Genomic DNA, 22,904 nt, shown 5'->3' on the forward strand with positions numbered 1-22,904 from the left:
TGAGGGAAGACTTTTAAGTGCGTCAATTGCTCTTTAAACCCGGAGAGGCGGACTCCATCCGTGCGGAATGGATCAAAGCGCCAGGCCAACAACAACAACAACAACAAAAACCTCGAGAACCAGTCACAATTCGATCATCTGGCGAGGAATACGTGGCTGTTGGGGCATCTGTGACAAAATCCCGAACACCAGCCGACAGAGGTTCTCAGAAATAAATACCTTTCCCAAATGCAGGAACTTAAGGCATTTCTGGAAGGGGAAAGCTGCAGGCGTTGGATTTCAATCTGTCCCTTGAATTTCTTCCGGCTCGCGCGTTCTAGCGCTCTTTAAATTTACACCGCATCGCCCAACATATAACAGTAACGCGGGATTAGACGGCGGGTTTAGAAATGATTCCTAAAACAACAACATCTAAATCACCAGCAAGTGAACAGCGCGCAGTCTCCCGGAGTTTCGGATCGCTCCTTGTTTTGGTTGCCGCCTCGCGTCCAGGGACCTCATTCGGACTGAATCCCCTATATTTCTATTGGTCAGGTAGGGGAATTATGCTATTAGATAATTATATCGACTCTGCGCAGTCTGTGTGGTTCCTGGGTGCTTTTAATGCTCCTTTCTCTTTGCTGTGTGTTAATAGTTCGGGCTGTATTGAGTAAACAACAACCCTCTATGTATCACTCTCCCTCACTCTTTTAATTGCCACTCCACTCCAGAGAACCCCGTAAGCAGGTATTTCCCATATTCATTAAGGGCAGAAAATTAAATATTGAAGCATCTTGTTAATCAGTCATTTTATTTATTTTTCTCTTCCTACTGTATACTGAGGAGTCTGATCAGCCCTGTAAAGCACTGCACACACGCGTTGGCAGCAACCCGACATCCAGTAACAATTGTTTTCCTAGCAGATGTCATCGGAAATATTGAATTATATATACATTTGTGTTTGTGCATGTCTACATTTTCTTTTATAAATGTGATGGATGTGAATCGCTTAACACTGCTGTAGTGTCCCGTTCCTCTGGGCTCTCCCTGGTCTTGTACCGTGGCAGTCAGCAGTTTAAACAGGGAGAGTGTCCGATTGCGCCGTTTACTGTATCCCATTGTCGCTCATTTTAATTATTGCGTTAACACACAACAGCTCCTGCCGGTTCTCAAACTGCGCCAATTAAACCCCTTTTAGTTTTAAATATCGCGCTGTTTTATTCTTATGTGTTGATATCGAAATAGCAGTGACGTCAAGAACATTATTGCCATATCGTTATTAATATTCGCTATCATAATTAATTCAACGCTGGCTCCGTGGTTTTTTTTGAAACTTCAAATGTTTTAACCTAATTATCTTTTCTTCCTGAAGGGTTATAAAGCGTTTTTGCTGTTGTATGTAAACAACATCATGCAACTAAATTCATAACACAAAAATAAATCATTTTTTCTCCTGAATGTTGAGCAAGTATCAGAATCACCACAACAGGCAGCGCCTATAACGTGCTTTTAAGTCCTAGCTACGGGTACGATGCACACAATCTATATGAATGGGCCTTTTTAACATTGTCACAATGGAATGCACTGTTAAATGGTTAAATATTATTATTTGAGGCAGCGACTCGGTTCATCTTATCTTTCAAATCCATCTCAGTCAGAAAATATTTCCCTTATTTTAGGGTCAGAGCTTCAGTTATTACTTAATGTCTAGTAATAGTGACCGGGTCGACACATCAAAGGCGTTCTAGACCCGTGGTGGAGTTTGTTTGAAGTTCTAGTGTACTATAAACCCACCTAGTTCCATACTAACCCCACAGTGAAGTTGCTATTGTCAAAATAAACAGCTGCACTTATATATATATATATATATATGAAGGTTTGAGCGCTAGGGAAATTATGTTTTATTTCATCCCAAACAAAGTATCTAATATGGGTCACAGTGAGTTACTTTGAATTGTTCATATATTCTTATTGACCTCAGCCATGGTTAGAATTGAAGTACAGTATTAACACCATGTAAAAAAATGTCCTTCCTAATTACTACATCTTGTAATGTTTTCTGAAAATAATGCAAATGGGTTTAGATGTATATTCAGTAACAAATGACAGACTATGCTTCTCGGTACTGTACAAGCTATTTGTGTTGATACTCTTCTACCCATCACCCGGCCTGTGCTACGCTTCATTTTACATTGAAATACCAGGATCAGGAATAGAAACTGAGAATTATTTTAAATTCAAAAGAAAACACTGCCCGCATCACTGTAAGGCGTTTTACAACCATGTTTTGCATTTACTAATGATAACAATTGTAATTCAAATAACTATTACCAATGAGCAATTCTATAAATAATAATCATCATAAATAAACAAAGAGTAGATCTGCAGTTTATTAATGTTGCGCTTCCTACAGTATAGGGGAATTTTCATATATTCAAACCTCCATACTTTGGCAAACCGAGGAATAAAAGTGATGCTAATTATTTTTATTAACATAGCAACACAAGTCTGTTACCTAATTACATCTCTAAAGCTTCTCAGCTGTACTGTAACTTGCTATGAAATTTAGTAATGACTTTCTTTACAATATTGTAACAGGACAAGAATATTAAATAGTATTTCGGTTTCCCACAAGCAATCGGACGGTAATTATGATATGCTGAAATACCTGTAGCTCCATTTAAAAAAATCATCAAAACAAACTCTAAACTTTTACTGGCTCAGACAATTTTCAAAGCATCATTAAGAAAAAAACACATTTAAACATCAGACGTGTTGCGGTTCCTTATGGTTTGAAGGTTTGTCTGCTTTTTGACTTAACTTTGGCATAATTTAACTTTCTTTTAGATCCGTAGCTAACTTAAAGTCGACCATTTAAAAAGGGTACGATTTATAGAGCAGAGTTTGTGGTGCAGGTCTTATTTGAAAGGAATATGAACATTGTCAGTACATAGATGTATCTGTTTATATTTTTGTTAAGTCAAAAGTGACCAAAATATTATCGATACTCGAATTGTATGTAAATATTATTTAAATTTCCTCTCCGGCTGGTGCTATTTTGTATATTTATTTTAATGGCTCCATAAAGTATGGACTGTATATCTAAAGGAGACTCTCAGAAATGTATGGAGAGCCGTGTCAAATCACACATGAAATAGGTGCGCATTGCTGAAAAAAACACCGAATGGCAGCTAATGGGCCGAACAACTGTGATTATTTACTCTCCTTTCATTCATTCTCCCTTCTTCGCTGCGTAATGGATTTCACATTAAATTATATTTAGAGTTAAGGTGAGCTAATCCAAGTATTTATAAAATGAAGTGTCAACTGCACCATTCTCTATTGCTATACCCAGTCTTTCGGGTCAATTTTATTGCCACCATCTAATACAAAACTGCATGTGTGTGCTTGGGTCGAGTGAGGAGAAGAGCTTTTGCTAAGCAGCTTATTTTTTAAATAGTAGTTTTATAAAGTCCTCCAAAGCGATTGTGCAACCTCAATAGTTTTGTGGAGATATTAACGACATTATTCAAAAATAATAGTCAGGGAAGTCTGTTAATGGGTATTCATAGTGACCTCAGTCAAGAATTAGATTGTTGTTCTCATAAATCACTAGTGCACCTTCATTTGAAGGGGCCGGTAGTATTTTATGTTCTTAATTCCTTCAAATTGCCATCAACTTGGAACTACTGAAAAAGTAATCGTTCAGCAAATCAATCTTATTTCCATCATGGGACAAACGAGTTTTGCTGAACTTGTTTGATATTGAGTGATATTGTGCTTGCTCCAGTTTAAGTTCCTTTTCCGAATGTCTGTCTACCTTTACAGTTAAGCCCCAATCAGGCCAAAAAAAAGGATTTAAAAAAAAACTTTAATAGAACACAAATTAGTGGCTATTGGGGTACAATTAGGTGCTTAAACGTGCCACTTAATGAGGTATATGAGCAGTAAATAATGACAAATGGAGTTTAGTGTGCAGTGACAAGCGCCTCGGAGTCGTTCTCCAGCCAGTACATGTTTAATTCATGCAACCAAACTATAACCCTTTCAAAATGCAACATGTGCCAAACTTTATGGGTTTGTGACGTGTCCTTGAATAAAATTAGAGCTTTAGTCATAATTAGGAGCACCTTGTGCGTGAGAAACCGAGCCAGCATCTAATGTTAATCGCTCAGAAACTTCAAACTGTAATCTACAGTAAGCAAATCAGAGAATTCATCTTAATGATATATTCATTTATACAATTCCAATTTAGCTTATTGCATAGTTCACAATTAAACGTTCTTGTGTAAAACTGAAAGCATTTACAGTCATAATACAATCTAGACCACCCAATTAAAATATTTGTATATTAGTGTATGAAGTCAGATGTGTGATGCACACACACAGAGTGATGGATATATCTCTGTTTGTGTGCATGTAGGTGTCACCCCATCAAACCGATTATCAACCAAGCTGTCACCCATCAGGTAAAGACAGCAATAAACCAAACGAATTTTTTAAATATTGGATTACTTCAATCATAAGCATAAAATAAAAATATTCCTTTTCTCAAGATGCACAGGTTTAACTTCCTGTTGGTTGGACACACTCTGCGGAACCTTGACTCGTATTACCGACAGCTCGTTCATTCTTGTTCTGTAGGTGACACATCAATGACGCTTTCCAGTGACTATTCGTCCCATTGATCGAATAAGGGCAAAATTAACCTAGTCTCTACGCACTAAAAGGTAAATTTGGGATTTTTTGTTGAATAATTAGGATGGTACAAACCCTAACGGGTTACTTTCCACAGCCGCAAGGGCATAATGACATCTATTGGACATTTTAATGTTTAAATTGTGATTTAAAAAAAATAGGTTAAAAACCTGAGGAAACAGTAAATGAAATGTGTTGAACCCAAGTTATGCTGATGGTGATAACGCGAATGCAAATTGAGTTAAAACGATCATGTCAACTTGTTGGCCCTTTAAGCATGATTATAGTTAACAGTTAAAATATGCGTCTATATCTATCAGACTACGTTTTTGCACAATAAATCTGTTTGTGGCAAATGAAAACGTACTTAATTTAAAAGAACACAAAAGCAATATTTAATTTAAAAGAGCCTGTTATCTTTAATAGAAGAGATTCACGCGAAATCGGTAAAAGAGCAACGATGAAACATAAAGTAGTGAGACCAAAGCGGCCGAATAACTTTACGTTTTCCTAATAGTTTTATAAAGTGCGATTTAAAAAAAAATCTTGGCAACTTAAGTTATACTTCCCACTTTTGACATTAGAGACACTCGTCTATTTACATTTTGCATATATCCCTTAAACACCATATATTGAAAACTAAATGACTGATTTTATCTCATTTTTTAGGAATGGAGGTGCGTCGCATTCACTGCTGCCAATGATGTGAGTTAATACGGTAAGAGGGTACCTTTGTTGCATATTTGTGTTGAGGAAAAAACACAATTCAAAACCACATTCTATTTTAAGTGCGCCATTAACTTATTGGAAATTCCTTACTTTTTAAAGCAGAGCGTTTTCTATTGTAGGAAAGTAAGGTGTTTTTCTGTCTAGAGTTAAAATAACCTCCGTTTTTTATGTACAGTGTTATCTGGCTTCGTTATTAATAGATTTGCGCATAGCGCCACCCAGTGGATTATTCCTTTACGTCTCCCAGCAGAAGTGATCAGTCAATGTACATTCGGCAAAGTTAGCGTCTCACAGAAATGTAATTTTTAAGAAAAGAAAAAAATTACATCAATGATTGATACATACACAAGTATTGATGCACCACCATACGTAATTATGCGCGCGCACATTTAACAAGTCGTTGTTTATTAATGTAATGTTACATTACTCTGGAAGTTCAGCACTTATTCCTGTACCTTTCGTATGCAGTTAGTACATTTAGTCACTACGGTAAAGCATAGCTGTATTTTAATTATTTTAATCACCTGTAAATCACACTTCAGACGTTTCAAGAACCTGTTTGAAAAACAATCCTCGACCTCTGGCTATCCAGATTTTTCCTGTATCCGTCACTCACTCTTCAAAGTAGCATCGATCTCAACTCCAACACTCAAATTCCACACAACATATTTGTTTCCAGCCATTATATCCCACTTGTCTTTCTCTGGAGCTCGAGACGGTTAGAATTCCTACGGCCTTCTGGTGCGCTGACGTGGTCTTAATATGATTAATTACTTGATAATCTTTCCTAATTTTAACGTGTGCTGGTTTTAAGGCAGGCGCTTGTGTTGAGGTCGCTAGATCAGATTTTAATTTGAAGGGCGGTCAGTACTGATCAGAGAAAATTAAAAAAAAATGATTGCAAGATTCATCAAGAATATGTAACCAAACTCTCTGTTCATTCAAACATCCTGGCGTTGTATACTACCGTGAATTCCAATTAATTTATTATAATCAAATTAATGATTACGTTCTACTAATACTTGAAGAAAGGGTCGTTTAAATGTTTCGATTCGTAAAAAACAAATCTGCTTTTTTAAAAGCGCCAGTAATTTTATGCTTTTTTGGCAGAAAAATTCATAGTTGTTGCAGATGCTGTAAGCGAAAACACAGCGTTTGTCAGCTCATGTTTTTGATTACATTTCATCCCCGACGTGCTAAATAAAACCTTTTAAAATACAAGCTGCAATCGCCTTATTGACCTATTCCATTAGGAGATGTAAAAGTTTTAGTCATTTTGGTTCCAGAGGCAAAAAAAAAGTTGTTATGTTCTAAACTAATGATTACCAGGCAGCGATACTGATTTGCACCCTAATCAAAGGTGTAGACGAAATACTTTCACTTGGAACCTGCGCTGTTCTGATCTTTGAGAAACTACTTATGGTTAATCCAGTAGCAGACAAGCCATAGGTCCAAATACATCCATTAGTTCCAAAGAAAGTGCCAGTGACGAAAGTAGCAGGAAAAGTATACAATTTCAGTGCATGTGGACACCAAATGTGATCGCACTTTCTAAGACCAGTATGTGTGCGCGCGTGTATGTGTGCGCTGGGGTTGACATTGCACGAACCTGCTTTCAACATATTCGATTCATCAAACACATGCGCAACACTTGCTATAGGGGCAGCCAAAAGGAGAGGTGGTTTTACAATCCGAAATAATGAGCATAACATGCAAGGACAAGGTTTATATGGTATCCATTTCACCACATAATAAAAATCAGCACGGTTGAATGTGAGGAGGTTGGTGTAACAGTGGCGCAAAGGCACTTTCAATGTTAACACTTTGAAACAAGTTTCACACAGCTTTCTCTGCAGTGAACACAGTCTTCCTATTCCACAAAGTATGTCAGTGAGAAGGATAACGCGAGCCACGCTGAGAATGATCACCAGTCCAGGCAATGTACATTTCTCTCATTCTTATTGTACACCCGCTTCTCCAAACAACACAGGGATTACATAAGTGAACGTTTTGACTGACAGTGCAGCATACACATACTGTAAGGCTCTGCATTGCTGAGTTTATGACGGAATTAAACATGACAGATGGTTAGCCAAACACATGTTGGGATGCAAGTGCTGAAATGTGGCGCATATATTGTAAAAAAGCACACACACTATGCAGCATTATATCAACTGACAATCTGCGTGAATGAGTATAGGATAAAGCAAAACATTAATCTTAATTAGAAATTGCACTTCAAAAAATCAGGACACTCGTAGGTATCTAAAACTATTAGAAATGCAATTAATCTGTTCAGCTCTGTAAAGGCGTATGGATTCAATGGGCTTTTTGAGTCAATGCCATTGTTGTTCATTTCAACACAAATATCCCGTTCTACAGTTTATCTCAATTTAAACCTAATTAGTGAAATTTGTTTAATTGTAGTTGTACCTTGGTAGGACGATGTCATTCCTGCGATCATTTATGAACTATGCCTAATAAGAGTTATTAGGCATAGAGTTCATAAATGATCGCAGGAATGACATCGTCCTACCAAGGCTTTGATCTCTTACCAGGTCCGGCTAACCTGCCCTTTCTTGTATAACCCCACCGTGTTAAGGGAGCTCTGTGATTCAGATTTATTTCTCAAGCAGAAACGCGAATTTTTTTTAATGTTGCTTCTCTAGTGCTCAACAAGCAGAAATGTGTGAAGAGCCATCGGTTCCAGGGAAACAGTAAAAAAAGCGACCAGACGAATTATCTGCAGCAACCTGCTTGTCGTGCAGGACAATCATGTGTACGTTCTCATTCCTCAGCATCCATTGAGTAGGGTTTTTTTTACGAATTCGCTCTAACCGGTAAGTGGGCACATACTCTTTTCGAAATGGGCCTATAAAGTAACGCATTGTTTAAGGGTGAACCTTTCATGTTGGCAATAACTAATGGTGTTCAGGACTTCGTTGGTAGCGCCTTTTTCCTAAGGCAGGGCTTTCTTATAGAAGACTGTAAGGCAAGTTGGGCTAATGTACCCGGTACCAGCTTCTGCCCCGGAGAAGTCATTTTGCAACAGGCCGAACCAGGAGAGCTGGTATTGTTTGGCGTAAATATTTAACACTCTGTCTCAATGCATGCAGTAAATTTGGTTTCAGTGCGGAGACAGGGCCCAACAATTCTACTACTTACAGCCACTCAGCTAATTTCTGTAATCTGAGCCAATACATGTAACAATTAATAAAAGGTGCAGTCTTCTGGAGGAGACATGTGCTATTACTTCCTAGTTCTCGAAATGATTCTTTGAATAGTAATTGCATTGCTCTGTTGGAAACAAAATTTGACAATATTTTTTTGCCAAAGAAGATGATCATTAATTGATAGGGATCCATCGCCTAAAAGTCGTCCTGATTGCCTTGAGAAATATTTACAATCAGCTACTAATGAAAAAGACCTCAAACAATGCATTGCTCCTGGTGTCATTTCTTGATGCAACTCACACTCCAAAACTGAGTGTAATCACACTAAAAAGCCAAATCTGCACGCACTCACCCATATCACTATTGGCTCAGTACTGTTGAGATCCCACTTGAAATAGTCTAAACATGTGTTCCCACAGCTATGAGACGCACAATACATTTTCAGTTCTTTTGTAGTAAAGAAAGAACTTGCATTTATATAGCGCCTTTAACGACCTCAGGACGTCCCAAAGCGCTTTACAGCCAATTAATTACTTTTGAAGTGTAGTCACTGTTGTAATCTAGTTGCCTATTCTTTTAGTTTAGTTTAATCAACGGTATTTCCCCTCCTTTTATATGACTTATAATTTCTCCTTCTAGCGGATATGATCACCTCAAGAGAAACGTTCTTGCAGCTGCAGGATATTTAGTTAGTGGAACTGATTCATCCGGTACAGATGATCAGTGTCTCCTTCTATTGTCGTTACTTCGATTCCCTCTCCCACGTATCTGCAGAAATATGTCCACAAATCATTTTGGGTATACTGAAAGTAACCTCTTGAGATGCCCCGGGGTTCACCTACCATTTGCCTTAGATTTATGGCGTCCTAGCTTACAATATTCTGACTGATTTCTGAGCATGACATTTGGGTGTTGATGGGGGTTAGACAGAAACATCAACAGAAGGTTAAATGTATGATTAGTCACTTTCAAAATATAATTCCGATGGCAGAGTAAGCAGACTAGAAAACATCCCTAAACTTGTCTTTTGCATCTATCTTTATTGAAATGTTTCTTTCGCCATACATTTCCCATAGAATCTGTGTAAATAGTCTTTAGGCTTACTCGAATATGTTACTTGAAACACCATGATATCTGTAGATTTTTCCATCGCGCAAAAATCTTAGCCATCCTTTACCACAGGACAAGCCAGTGTACACCCTGCCCCATCAGTCATGTCCAGAAACTGCCCAACGGCTCCTACAGATATTGACAAGAATCATACTTCGATCCTTTAGAGAATTATTACAGTAACTGCTAAGATGTTGCTAATCCAATGCATCGTAAGCAGAATAAGCAATAAGTTTGTTAGCAGTAGTACTTGATATCATGGATGTGGTGACACCTGGAGATGTTATTTTTAAGGCGTTGCGCTCATGCCATTCCATTCCATTCCCAGAGTAAGAACATAAGAACATAAGAAGTAAGAGCAGGAGTAGGCCATACGGCCCCTCGAGCCTGCTCCGCCATTCAATAAGATCATGGCTGATCATCGACCTCAACTCCACTTTCCCGCCCGATCTCCCTATTCCTTGATTCCCCTAGGGTCCAAAAATCTATCAATCTCAGCCTTGAAAATACTCAAAGACTCAGCATCCACAGCCCTTTGAGGTAGAGAATTCCAAAGATTCACAACTCTCTGAGTGAAGAAATTGCTCCTCATCTCAGTCTTAAATGGCCTACCCTTTATCCTGAGACTATGCCCCCTAGTTCTGGACACTCCAGCCAGGGGAAACAACCTCTCAGCATCTACCCTGTCAATCCCCTTCAGAATCTTTCGGACAGAGTAGTCCGACAAAATGTTCCCAACAGAATATTGTCCTAATCTTATTGATCCAAAACCTACTTTTGAAGATATTCAAACTGTAATCATAATAACAAATCTTGTAGGAGTCTTTGCTGAAGTAAAATGTGCTTTAGGTATTTGGAGTAATTGAAAGTGAAATAGTTTCCTGTTTTGTTCAGAACATAGATGTATTGCTCCACTTTTTATGCAGTGCCTTATTATTCTCATTCTTGCCCCTTAATATGGCAACTTGGATACTTTATTCAGTTTTACCTTAAGACACCTAAATGGTAACAATATCCAGAAGGCATGAGGTTGACTTAATGCAAATCATAGGCCTTCAAAGCTCTATATATTCAGGGACAGAAAAAAACCATTCCTACTGATTCTGTGTGTTGCTTGGTTGATACAGTTCCTGTATTTACACTTGCAGAACGAGCCAATTTGGAAACTCTTGGGTCACAGAGGCTTTTGTTACACATGCTACCTCTGCAAGACAATATCTCACTAATGTCCAGTCAGCCTGTTGGTCTGAATATAATATTTTCTTATTTCCCGACTAGTTCCTTGCTAATAGTGATCAGATGGGACTTGCCAGTGTTAATCTAATTGCCCATGGAATCAATCGTACTGCAAGTCCCTGTGCAAATAGGCACAGAAACATACCCATACAGGCTATATGCAAATGGAATTTAGTAAATGAATGAGGAATTTTCATAAAGCATTTCGTGGACAAAGTTTATTTGAAACAGATATATGTTTTACCCGATGAAACGAGGAATCATTTGTTTCTTCCGCACTGCTGTATTCAGGATAGACCAGCAGGATTGTATGTGCGCGCAGTGACTGACATCTGTGTGTGTGGCAGTGTGTATATATGACTATCATCTGTCTGTGTACAGTATGCGACAATATTTCTCTCTGTGTGTGACACTGTGTTCTTGTGTGTGACCTGCTGTCTGTGTGTGATTACATGTGTATGCGGTTTGTGCATGTGTCTTTATATAATTGTGTATACCTGTGTGTGAAAAGTATGTAACCATGTATATCAATGTACGACCAACATGTATGTTTGTATAATAACAAAATACTGCGGATGCTGGAAATATGAAATAACAGAAAATGCTGGAAACACTCAGCAGGCCAGGCAGCATCCGTGGAGAGAGATACAGAGTTAACGTTTCAGGTAACGTTAACTCTGTATCTCTCTCCACGGATGCTGCCTGGCCTGCTGAGTGTTTCCAGCATTTTCTGTTAGGTGTGTTTGTATCTTTGTGTGACTGTCTTTGCGTCTGACTGATTGATGTGTGTATGAGAAAGAGAGGGAGACTGTATATGTGTGGTGTTGTGTGTTGTATGTGCATGAACCTCGCTGCGTAACATTGTAGATAGATTTAACCAAGCATTTTAACCAGTCGCATTCTTTCCAGGATTTTAAGAGGACTACAGCAGTCTTCAATTTAGATGAAAATGTCTTCATTAATCGTCAATTAGTGGGCCCGGTTTCCGCACTGTGTATAACGTTGCATATACCATGAACAAACACATGGAAAGGTACGGCTTGCATTGTAGTTAATTGAAATACTTTGTAAAACGTTACATGTGCGTTCCTGTCTTCTAAAGCGATTTTTTAAATTAATACGTTTTTTGCCAACATTCAAACACATGCAGTGTATTAAAGAAATAAATATACTTAGATCAGGAGGTTCAGCACTAATAGCGAGGAGCTGAATCTGTTTATATCAACAGTAAGAAAAATGTCTTGATAGTTTGTACAGTATTTGAATTCTGCGCGATATGTGTCTAATTATTTATTTTACCCAACTTTAACAGTGGAATACAAACTGCAGTTAAGTGTGAGTGCAACTTTGCACACGATACGGGTTCTAGGTAATCATTCTTTTCAGTGTGTATGTGTGTGTGAGGGGAGGAGTGGGGGAAAGGAGAGGCGAGAATAACAAAGTGTTAGCACTTTCCGCCAAAAGCCCTTTGGATGTATTAGTGCCTTATCAGCCCCTGTGAAATTGATCTCCCCACACCCGATCACTTTCATTCCAAACCCTCAGTCAATGTCACAGTTCAATCAGGCCGCCGCCAGTGTCTGCGCCTGTCAAAGTTACGAGAGAAACTGTTCATTATTAGTAATGATTAAATGACGAGTAAATCGTTTCCAGTGAAAGTATTCGCGCGAGCAAATGTCTCCAGCAATTAAAACGATAGATTTCGGTTTTATTTTAACATATTTGAATAGTTAACGTTCTCGAAAGAGGAATTCTGCAACATTTGGCAGCTGGATGCGAGGTGCTTCCACGCGGCTGCGCATCACGTAACAGCAATGTGGCACTTCTCAAGCTTGGAGAGGAATGTTGTCCGGTAAAGTGAAAAGGGGGAGATGAACTGCTTAATTCGTAGCTAAAGACAGCGTTCATCTAACGTGACCTCTCAGGAGTAACATACATCTTACATTCCACCCTAGAATGGAACAATAACGACAGCAACGCTTGATGACCCTTTGCTATAATCTAATGCAGATTTGATTCGCCACACTCCAATGATTTCCTACATGTCTGCAGAAATATATGGAGAGTCATCACAATGCACCACCAAAAAACAATCCAACCCGCAAAGAAAAATCCCTGTCCTGTTCGATAGTGCTCAGTCCCTGTTCTGCTGTCGGTACCATGGACCCAACAACTCCACGGGCATTGGGTTCCTTCTTGACCTTACGCCTAACCTCCTGGGAGCTTTTGGGTGCCAATCCAGCCTACACTGGTGTGCGCGGTATGTATGGTGACGTGCCCGTGGTGTAGTCAATTGTCGTGGTTTGTATTGTAATGTATAGCACCGGGGTCTACATTTAATTTTCCCACTTTGATTGTACGATATATCGACGTTGTAATTGGAATGTTACCTGGGGACATGATTTTGCATCAGTATCCGCCACGTGCTCGCAATATCTGCCACTGATATTGTGTGAACTGGGTAGAAGTGGCGCTTCTTTACAAACTGTGCTGAGCAATATGGTGCATTAAAATGAAGTGGCGGCGGTGGGGTGAGGGGAGCGCTCCACATAACCGCACAAGTGGAGTGAAGCCCGATACATCATTAGGAATTCCTGCGGCGGAGATCCCACAAAGTCCTGCCGCAAAAAAATGTTATCTAGTAGGTCAGAGACCTTAAGTAATGTACAATTATAAACCCTGACTCTTGGATAGTCAAAAGGAAAGATCTGCAAGGTAGTCAAAGGCGAAATTGCGCTACCAAGGAAAGCAGACTGAACGTGTAATATACGTGTGAACTGGTTCGAATTCTTTTACATGAAATCCTTGCACCCTTGGCTGGATGGGTCTCGTCCCTTCAGATTTACGCCATATGTGCAACCTGCTTTATATTTTCATTTCTCTACTTACAATTAAGCAGGTATTAGTTTGCACAATCTGTGTTGTGTCACTTGCATAGCCCTCTCCACTTTTTACATGTACTGTAATCATTAACATCTGTGCTGAAACCTCATTGTCTGTATTTGGAAAGGCACCACACCATGAACAGCGTTGCTTTTACCCCATGGCTACACGTCCTGTTAATTGTATTTCCTCTGCTCCTTCTGTGCTTAATTTAAAATTCAATCTGCAGTAACTCTGTCATTTATTTCAAACGGGGTTACCCTAAATGTTCACATCAAACAATTTTTGCGAATATAGGACAATATCATGAAATGTACTATCTACGTTTATAATGTCAATAAACCAAACCTCAGCATGTTCGTTTTTATCGTATTTTTTTGTGAAAGATATTTCAGAGCATGATTACGCATGCTGGTGAATGCTGTTCAGACATCTAGCCAAAGTCCCTGTGGCGTTTTGCTGTGACTTTGTGGGCCTAATGGACGGCAGCGAGCAATCTCGCTGGACTCGGCAGTTACATTCCAACCATCCCGAGATCATGCTGCCGATTCCATTCCAGCGCCTTCATTTTCTTAATTCCCGGATATGGGATGGAGAAGCACGAGAAAGTGACTTCAGGAAACAACGTGCAATTCTGCTTACCTGCCACTTTGATACGACGAAACTACAAAGAGTTTACTTTCATGCTCTGATTTTCTCAAATAGAAATGAGGCACCTTAAGCCTTCCGGGAAATACTACTGCAACTTATCGTTGACGCTGGAGATATCTCATCATCAATAACCAAACTGAGCTTTTTTACATTACCAGTCGCCTAATTGCTCTTTGGTTGGAATTCAGACCATTTTTTTGTATTCCCTTTTGTTATTTCATGTACATATAAGAACCTCTCGGGCAACAGTGCGCTTTTCACTTATATTATCTGAGGTTTCAATCGGAACCTTGCGCTTTTGTTTGAGAAACGCGTGCCTGTATGTGAGTATAAAAAGAAGGAAAGTGTTCAATAGTGTGTACCAGAGGAGATTGTGAGCGTGAACGCGTGTGAGTGTGATTGTGCAAGAAAAAAACATGCCAAAGTGTAAGTATGTGTTTGTTAGCAAGTATGGGTGTGAGTGTGAATCAGTCACCCAGCGTGCATGTAAGGCTTGTAAAGTATGTGTACCAGTAAGAGGGAGTTTGTATGACTGCATGTGAGACAAAGAATGAGTGTGTGAGAGAATCCGCGCATTCACACTAAAACTGTAACGTAGACGGGGTGGTTGGCACTTACACTACATTCAGAGTGCAAATACAGTCTAAATCCCGAATCAGAAGACAAGCTCAACAAGCCTCCCCTGAAATGGAATCAGATCCGGTTTTAACTCCCCACGCCAGTTCTGCTTGGCATCCACACTGAACTTGTGATGTAAGTGCACCCAATAAGTGTGTGTGTGTGAGTCAGTGAGTGGATATACGCCAGTAAGTGTAACTCTGAGTGTGAGTGCGCGAGTGTGCGTGCCAGTGCGTGTGTACATGCTTCAATCTCGAGTGTTAGTGAATGTGAGTGTGAGTGAATGTGAGTGTGAGTGAAAGTGTGTTCCTCGGCAGTTTGGTTCTTGACACAATCAGCGATTCCTTAGCGGCCTGTGCGTGCTCCGATACAAGACGGTGACCTTTGGTCACTTTGAATTCTTATTTGATCTAGGAAGATCCGTAACAGAGTAAAATCATCAAAGTAGCGCGGAAACCTCATCATTGAAACATTCGGTAAACAGTAAAACAAAATGTGCTTCATGTTGTCATAGAAAAACAATCTTTGCATTAAATGATTTAGCATACAACATTGGCAGGGACGGTTCATCGATGTCTTCAACTAAGCAACTTACATGACTCAATAAATAATCGTGGACCGAGGTTTTTTTCTAAGCCAAAACTCGGGATTTTTATTTGCCTTGTGATTTCTACTTTGCAGATAACACTCCCCCCTCCTATTGTTGGTGGCGGGTCGGCCACAGGGAACAAGCTGTTGTTTAGAGGAGATTACCTCTGAACTTCGCCGCATAAACCATCTCAAAACTCCTTCTAATTCGCGTTTGGGATCATTCCTATCATTTTAATAAATAATTTCTCTTCTGGAGAATAATGTGCCTTAAATGCATAAATGGATCACCACGGCACAAATACATTTTTAGTGCAGTAGAGAGAGTGAGAAAGAGAAGATCGAAAATAATAAAGTGCTTTTCTATGCAAAACTAATTGCACTCAGAAAGAGGCGCGTTCCATGATCTGGCACATCAGCTTGATATTATTTAACCGCATTCTCTAATCTTCACGGGCACTTTATCCTCATCTCAACTATTGCAAGGGTTCATTCGGAATCAGCAGGCAATGGTAACGAGCCCCCCCCCCCCCCAAATCAAAACAAAAACACCACGACGACGTTGAAGTATTTCGATACATTTTTCAACCTGAACAATCAGATTCTGCGGCGGTGCAACTGTTGAGCCTTTTCCCCATGCCGTGCTCTTCTCCCCGGGCTGTGTATACACCTCAGGCAGAGACACCGCGGTGCGTTGGGAACGCGGTAGGTCTGGAGAGAAAAAAAAAAGCGTGAGTCTTTCCAGATAACAAAAATCATCTTTGCATGTAGCGTCTCTTCTCAAAAGTTTTTGGAAACGGAGCCCGCGCGGCGATTTTTGTATTTTGCCCCGCACATTAGCTGCGCACTGCGACGGGTGCATTCGCCCCGCACTGGCTGCAGAATAATTACCACCGTCCTGATCAAATTCTTCTGCAGCTCAGATTCATTCCATTCCCGAGCTTCAGCAGCCAGCCTCCGGGAGAGAGTTTGGAGTGTTTCATTCCACGTGGTAATGCGCGCAACTCAAGGTAGCGAGTTCCATTTGATTGTTTCATTTTAATTCCAATTCGCCAAGCGTAAACGGTACACGGTTTAGAAAGCTTACAAATAACATAACTGTTTTCATCTAACAAAACCTCACAAAAAACACTTTGCCAGGGACCATTTTACGGAAACGTGCAGTTGTAAGAATTACTTAAAAGTTTGTACAATCTGTGTATCAAAGTGATGTATTCAACCTAAAGATCGTACAATGCGAATATAGACCACTTCACTGTAATAGATAAGCAATGACTATTTTAATTATACATGACCTGAAGGTCCGAGATACTTTTTTTTCCAGTATTTAATATATTATAAACACATGTCCAGTTTCGTGTGGTCGATTAAGGAAATGCTCCACTGTCGTGCGCGAAGTCGCGTTGGTGCGTGAGCTTGGCGTCCATGTATCTTCCCAAATAAGTTGATGGCAAAATCGTAATGACATCAGAGCATTTGGAGCGGTTCAGCTGGCTGTACCTGGTCGGGGCAGAAAACGTGTTGCTGGCGAGGAGGGCACTGCAACCCACGGAAGCACAGGTGAGATGTGCTGATAACAGTGAGTGTATGTGGCACTCTCAATGCACATTGATCCATTCAGCTAACCTCGCTCTCTCGTCAAGATTTTTTTTGAGTGCAAAGTGTATACTTTTTAATTGTGTTTTTTTTTAATTGAAGAAAAAGATATGTTTCGCCTTGATTCAGGTTGAAGTAGGACTTCCCAGAGCCGACCAATCAACTGGAGAGGACATAACCTGGAACAAGGTCATTCAAGGCGTCCACGGGACTGGGTCTGACCTCCGCTCTTCCAGTCGCCACTGCCGCGCATTTATCGAGGGATTTACCAGACTAACGAATAACAGGGCATACGTGCAGCATAAATAACACGCTCCCGAGTGACGATCCCTTACTTAAAGATCTTGTAGGTTCAACATGTGTTTTTGATCAAGCGTCTGTACTTTTTTTTTAAATGATTTAAAATCAGTAAAAATCCGCACGTTCGTTCATTTACTGAGGAGGGGTGCATATTCGGCAAATAAAAGCTTCTACCTCCAGTTTTAAAGGGAGTGTAACGGTTACTGAAAATTACCACAAAAGTAATGGCGTTTTTTTGAGAAAGAAGACTTGCATTTATATAGCGCCTTTCATGACCACCGAACCTCTCAAGGCGCTTTACAGCCAATGAAGTACTTTTTGGAGTGTAGTCACTGTTGTAATTTGGGAAACACGGCAGCCAACATGCGCACAGCAAGCTCCCACAAACAGCAATGCGTTAATGACCAGATAATCTGTTTTTGTGATGTTGATTGAGGGATAAATATTGGCCAGGACACCAGGGATAACTCCTCTGTTCCTCTTCGAAATAGTGCCACGGGATCTTTCATGTCCACCGGAGACAGCAGACGAGCCTCCGTTTAACGTCTGATCGGAAAGACGGCAGCTCCGACAGTGCAGCACTCCCTCAGCACTGCACTGGAGTGTCAGCCTAGAGTTTTGTGCTCAAGTCCCTGGAGTGGGACTTGAAATCCGGATCCGCTGACTACAAACAGCACAATATCGAGTGTTGTCTTTTCATAAGTTAATACTAGGAGGTGGATGAATTTCCTCAATCAAAACGTATTTTACAGGTTTAGAGCTGTGATTGGACCGCGCCTCCATTTTTCAGGGTAACGTGTCCAAGCTTTCAGATAATGTGTCAGTATCACCACACCGGCTTTCAGTCCCAGTGGATACTTCCGTGTTTGCCACTGCTTTATAAGCACTCTTTACCGTCTGATCAGTGAAATGGGAAATGGTTCCATTTTTTTCTTTCTTATGATATCCAATCTTGCCACGCACTTAATTTGTTCCCAAGTCACAAAGTTTATTTTTTAGTGTGTTTCATTTCACCATTGCCCGAGGTCCCCCCTGTGAAAGTGTCGACTGGGGCCGATTCACCCACTGGCTGACAGAAGCAAGCCGTGACGTAATCTGTTTTCCAGGACATCTGAGAATTACAGCTAATAATATTAACTATAATGGCGGCAGAGATGGACACAAGGCATCCCAGTTACCAGTAATTAATCAGTCAGTTACAAAGCAAAAAACAAGCTGGCCAACCTCCCCAGGCTTTATTTACATTTCAGAGCACAGCTGCAACGGACAATCCCAACTGTAATCGTAATAATAATCAGCGGGATATCAAATACAATTCTTAACAGCAATAAGGATAGTTCAGTTGAATTGCGTAGCCGTATAATTCACGCCCTGTGCAGGGGGAGTTGCAATGTTTCAACAAATGCATTTATGAATTATTTCACTTTAATTCAAAATATAATAATATATCGAAGCGACTAAGATCGCAGGATGACAAGGGATAGTAACAAGAGATCAAGTCAGTGATTATAAAAGTGCACAGTTATTAAATATGGTATCTGTTCTGTCATCAGTGAAAGACAGTGGCAAATCGTATAGCTGTATTTTTTTTACCCAAAATAAAAATATTGATAGGATTTGTGTCTAACGGTGTATTTGGGAAAATATCAACACATTTGACCTTTTAGTGGGCGCTTTCTAATGTGCCTTTAATGTATTCTGCCAAATACCAGATGTATAATGAGGTTGTTATTCTTTTTATTGTTCGATGAGATTTATTACGGGCCTTTTCATTGTGGTTTAGGATACCGTGTGTCTCATTAGAAGGAGATTAGTTAATCTTATCTGAAAGAGTTCTTATATTAAAAAAGTTAAGTAAATAAGCTCTAATTGGTAGAACATACAGTGTCTGGGGAAGATTATTACTCAATGTTGACGTCCTTATGAAGAACCGAATTTCACGTTTCTTTCTGCTCATTAACATTAAACGACAGATTAGAGAATTAGGGGTTCAAGCCTTTAGAGTCACTAAAGTTTTCCTACGAGTTTTTAGAAAAAGCTTCCAAGCTACATTTGCTATGTATATTGTTACTTTTAAAAACGGGGTCGAAAAACGTCTATTGTGTACATAAAAACGACTGTCAGAATATAATGCAAAGGATTGAACATAAAATGTTCTTGGCATTTAGCTGATTGCGTTTGACATTGCGGCAACACAGTGGCATTTCTGGTCCCCGTGTGATAAGATTATATCACTTTTAAACTCACCTGTCTTAGTGCTTGAGACACACTTAATTCTGATTCAGGCAAGTTTTCTGTTTAAGTTTCTTTGCGAAAAATAGTATCTATTCTTAAAGTAACCGAATGCAATCTAGCGGAGTGACAGGGACAAGATCGGAGATTCATTGTGGACCCTAAGGTAGCCGCTCAACACTTACCTGAAGCTCTTGGTTGCTAAGAACAAAATTAATTGCTAACAGGATTTTGCCTCACATCGACGAAGGCTTAGGATATAGAAACTGGCTTCAAACGCAAAGGGTCAACGCCTGGAATAGAGACAAAACTAATCCAAGGTTCATGTAACCAACTGGTTTACAAGTTCACGGGGTAACATCAAGTGTTTTTAAGCTGCTTTCCTTAAAAAACACCCCGATTTATCAGTGACTTCAGCACCAAGCCAACTATGTTGGGTAGGAATAGGGCGATGACGTTTCAACTTACAACATCTTTTATTGCCTGGTAGACGTTACTATTTTTAAAGTAGGTCTATATTCGGATTGTTGCTGATTTGCAGCGGCCCTTTAATAGAAGTTGATGGATGTTTTATTTTAGACGGTGCGAAAACAATCAAGAAGTGTAATTAACAAGCACGGTTTTAATGTTACGTCATTGTAGAAGCAAGGAAACATTGTTCTTAAGGGCGAGGGCAGCGATCGAAGCTTTTCGAGCCGCCGAACTTTCTGTTGACTTGAGAGGCGGTCTGAAATATCAAAGGTGTAGACGGGAGGATGCCAAGAACAACGCGCCCAAAGAAAATACTACTACTTTTCAAAACAAATAATGAACTGCCTGGAATTCCGAATAACAGCAAGCTACAACCTGGTCGAATTCCACTTTCTGAACGCCAGGGCTGAATCATATTCTCTAATCTACATTAAAAAAAACATTTTAATTGTGGTATATTCACTTTCAAGAACTGCTAATATTATGAAGCAACATTTTTGTGACGTAGTGCATGAAAAGATCAAACAGTACCCCAGTTAGAGTACAGGTGAGGGAGGAACAAGTTACAAGGTTATGGTTCAGCTCTGCGGGCACAATGTAACAATATCTGGGTGTTTTGACTAAGGCCCAAGCTCTACAGATCCTGTGAAAACAAACATGGCAACGTTTGAAAAGATTATAGCTGTCATCGGCATTGATCAGGACTGTAATTATTATTTTATAAATTACTAGTATTCGCTTATTCCACTTAAAGGCTTACTCTCCCTAATATAAGGAAACTCAAAATGGTTGACTCTCAAAAATTACCACAATTGCACAGGAATATTTGCATCCTGCAATTGACAGCAAGCACAATTTAACTCGTGACATTTAATTTATGAAATTAAATTTCAAATACATAATGGAGTTTTGCGATAACGTCTCTTTTGTCAGGTGGAAATAATTACATCTTTTGGATTAGGATAAAAGTTCACATTTTCGCTGATTCACCGTTTGCACAATTGGCAATAAGTTGTACAAAACGGGGCTAAAAGTGAAAAAAAAACAGGTGCCATTCAAAAAGAGATCAGACTTTATTGATATCCCTTTAAAAAGGCAGTCTTGCTATCAATGTCCCATTTAGAAATCAGTTACCAACAGAGGATACTTACCAGGTCCCGTTAAGAGACAAAAGATTTCTCCAAGAGTTGGGTACATTGCTACTATTTTCATGGCAAAAAAAAGTGTTTAACAAACATATTTAGATTGTCCTCCCAAACACTGAAGGCAATATTGTAAATCAGTAAGTGATGTAATTACAACAAACATAACACATAACACCTTTGGGCTCGTCTCCCTCCCCAAACCCCAAAACAAGATTGCCAAACACTTTTTCATCAGGACAATGCCTTTTTAAGACCACTGACTGCTGATTAGAATCAAGTCCACTGATCTTTAGAAAGCTTACAGAGATTGTACCATCATGTGGTGAACACATGTTTTTGTAGCCAAACAAGTTTATGATCTAATTGTTGCAGCTAAGGAAAGATTTATCACGGCGTCTGGCACATAGCAATTGATAATATCTCTATAATCTAAATCATTAAATAAATTACGCTGTATACCTGCAGAATTGGAAATTAACCCTCTGTTCACAGTTTCTTCCTGTAAAGCTCGGTTTGACTATGCTGAGTGAAGTAGGGCTAACTGTTTTGAATTCGTACTTAGCACCCTACAGACTTGGAACACTGTTGTTTTGAATTAATCACAACCAGCCTATCACAGTAACATGTGTTGTGAGAAGTTTGAAGGCTATTATTTGGAGGCGATACTCCTGGTTGGCCTCCCACATTCTACCCTATGTAAACTTGAGGTCATCCAAAACTCGGCTGCCCGTGCCCTAACTTGCATCAAGTTCCGTTCACCCATCACCCCCGTGCTCGCTGACCGATACTGGCTCCCGGTTGAGCGACGCATCAATTTTAAAATTCTCATCCTTGTTTTCAAATCCCTCCATGGCCTCACCCCTTCCTATCTCTGTAATCTCCTCCAGCCCCACTACCCCCGAGATACCTGTGCTCCTCAAATTCTGCCCTCTTGAGCATCCCTGATTATAATCGCTCAACCATCGGTGGCCATGCCTTCAGCTGCCTAGGCCCTAAGCTCCAGAACACCCTCCCTAAACCTCGCCACCTCTCTACCTCTCTTTCCTCCTTTAAGATGCTCCTTAAAACCTACCTCTTTGACTCTGCCCTAATTTCTTAGGTGGCTCGGTGTCAAATTTTTGTCTTATAACACTCCTGTGAAGGGCCTTGGGGCATTTTACTATGTTAAAGACGCTATATAAATACAAGTTGCTGTTGTTGTATTGTACCTCTGAAGTGATGGGTCTATAATAAACTCACTCTGTCCTCAGAGCCCCATGATATAAGTTCAGTTCTTCCTATGGAGATTTTCTGAATAAAGACAATTTAAAAAAGTGTAAAAGAAAAGATGGCTAATTGAAAAAAAAACAAATAAAGTTTGTAAATCATGAAAATAATGTATCTGCACAGCACAACTGCATATTTCTGTTGCAGGGAACCAGCTGGATAGACTTAGTAGCAGTAATGGGGATCCTTAACAAATAATCCAATGTGCAGAGGCAGGAGCACCTGTTAA

The 22,904-nt window shown here is 39.8% G+C and overlaps 1 long non-coding RNA gene across 4 annotated transcripts; it reads left to right on the forward strand.

Annotated features, from left to right (window-relative positions):
* Window positions 1–46: 46 nt before the first annotated feature.
* On the forward strand, window positions 47–22,660 carry LOC147113396 (uncharacterized). Of its 4 annotated transcripts, XR_015079202.1 has the most exons (6): window positions 47–534; window positions 4,536–4,709; window positions 5,347–5,395; window positions 8,076–8,246; window positions 11,835–11,958; window positions 12,881–22,660. It is a non-coding gene; the product is annotated as an uncharacterized LOC147113396 (long non-coding RNA). The 4 variants fall into 4 exon arrangements; XR_015079200.1 differs by having other exon boundaries at window positions 49–534; window positions 11,835–22,660; XR_015079203.1 differs by lacking the exon at window positions 11,835–11,958 and having other exon boundaries at window positions 52–534.
* The last annotated feature ends 244 nt before the right edge of the window (window positions 22,661–22,904 follow it).

The sequence above is a fragment of the Somniosus microcephalus genome, chromosome 8 (genome assembly GCF_052327205.1).
Source record: "Somniosus microcephalus isolate GS21.2 chromosome 8, FLI_Smic_1.0, whole genome shotgun sequence".
NCBI classification, from domain to species: Eukaryota; Metazoa; Chordata; class Chondrichthyes; order Squaliformes; family Somniosidae; genus Somniosus; species Somniosus microcephalus.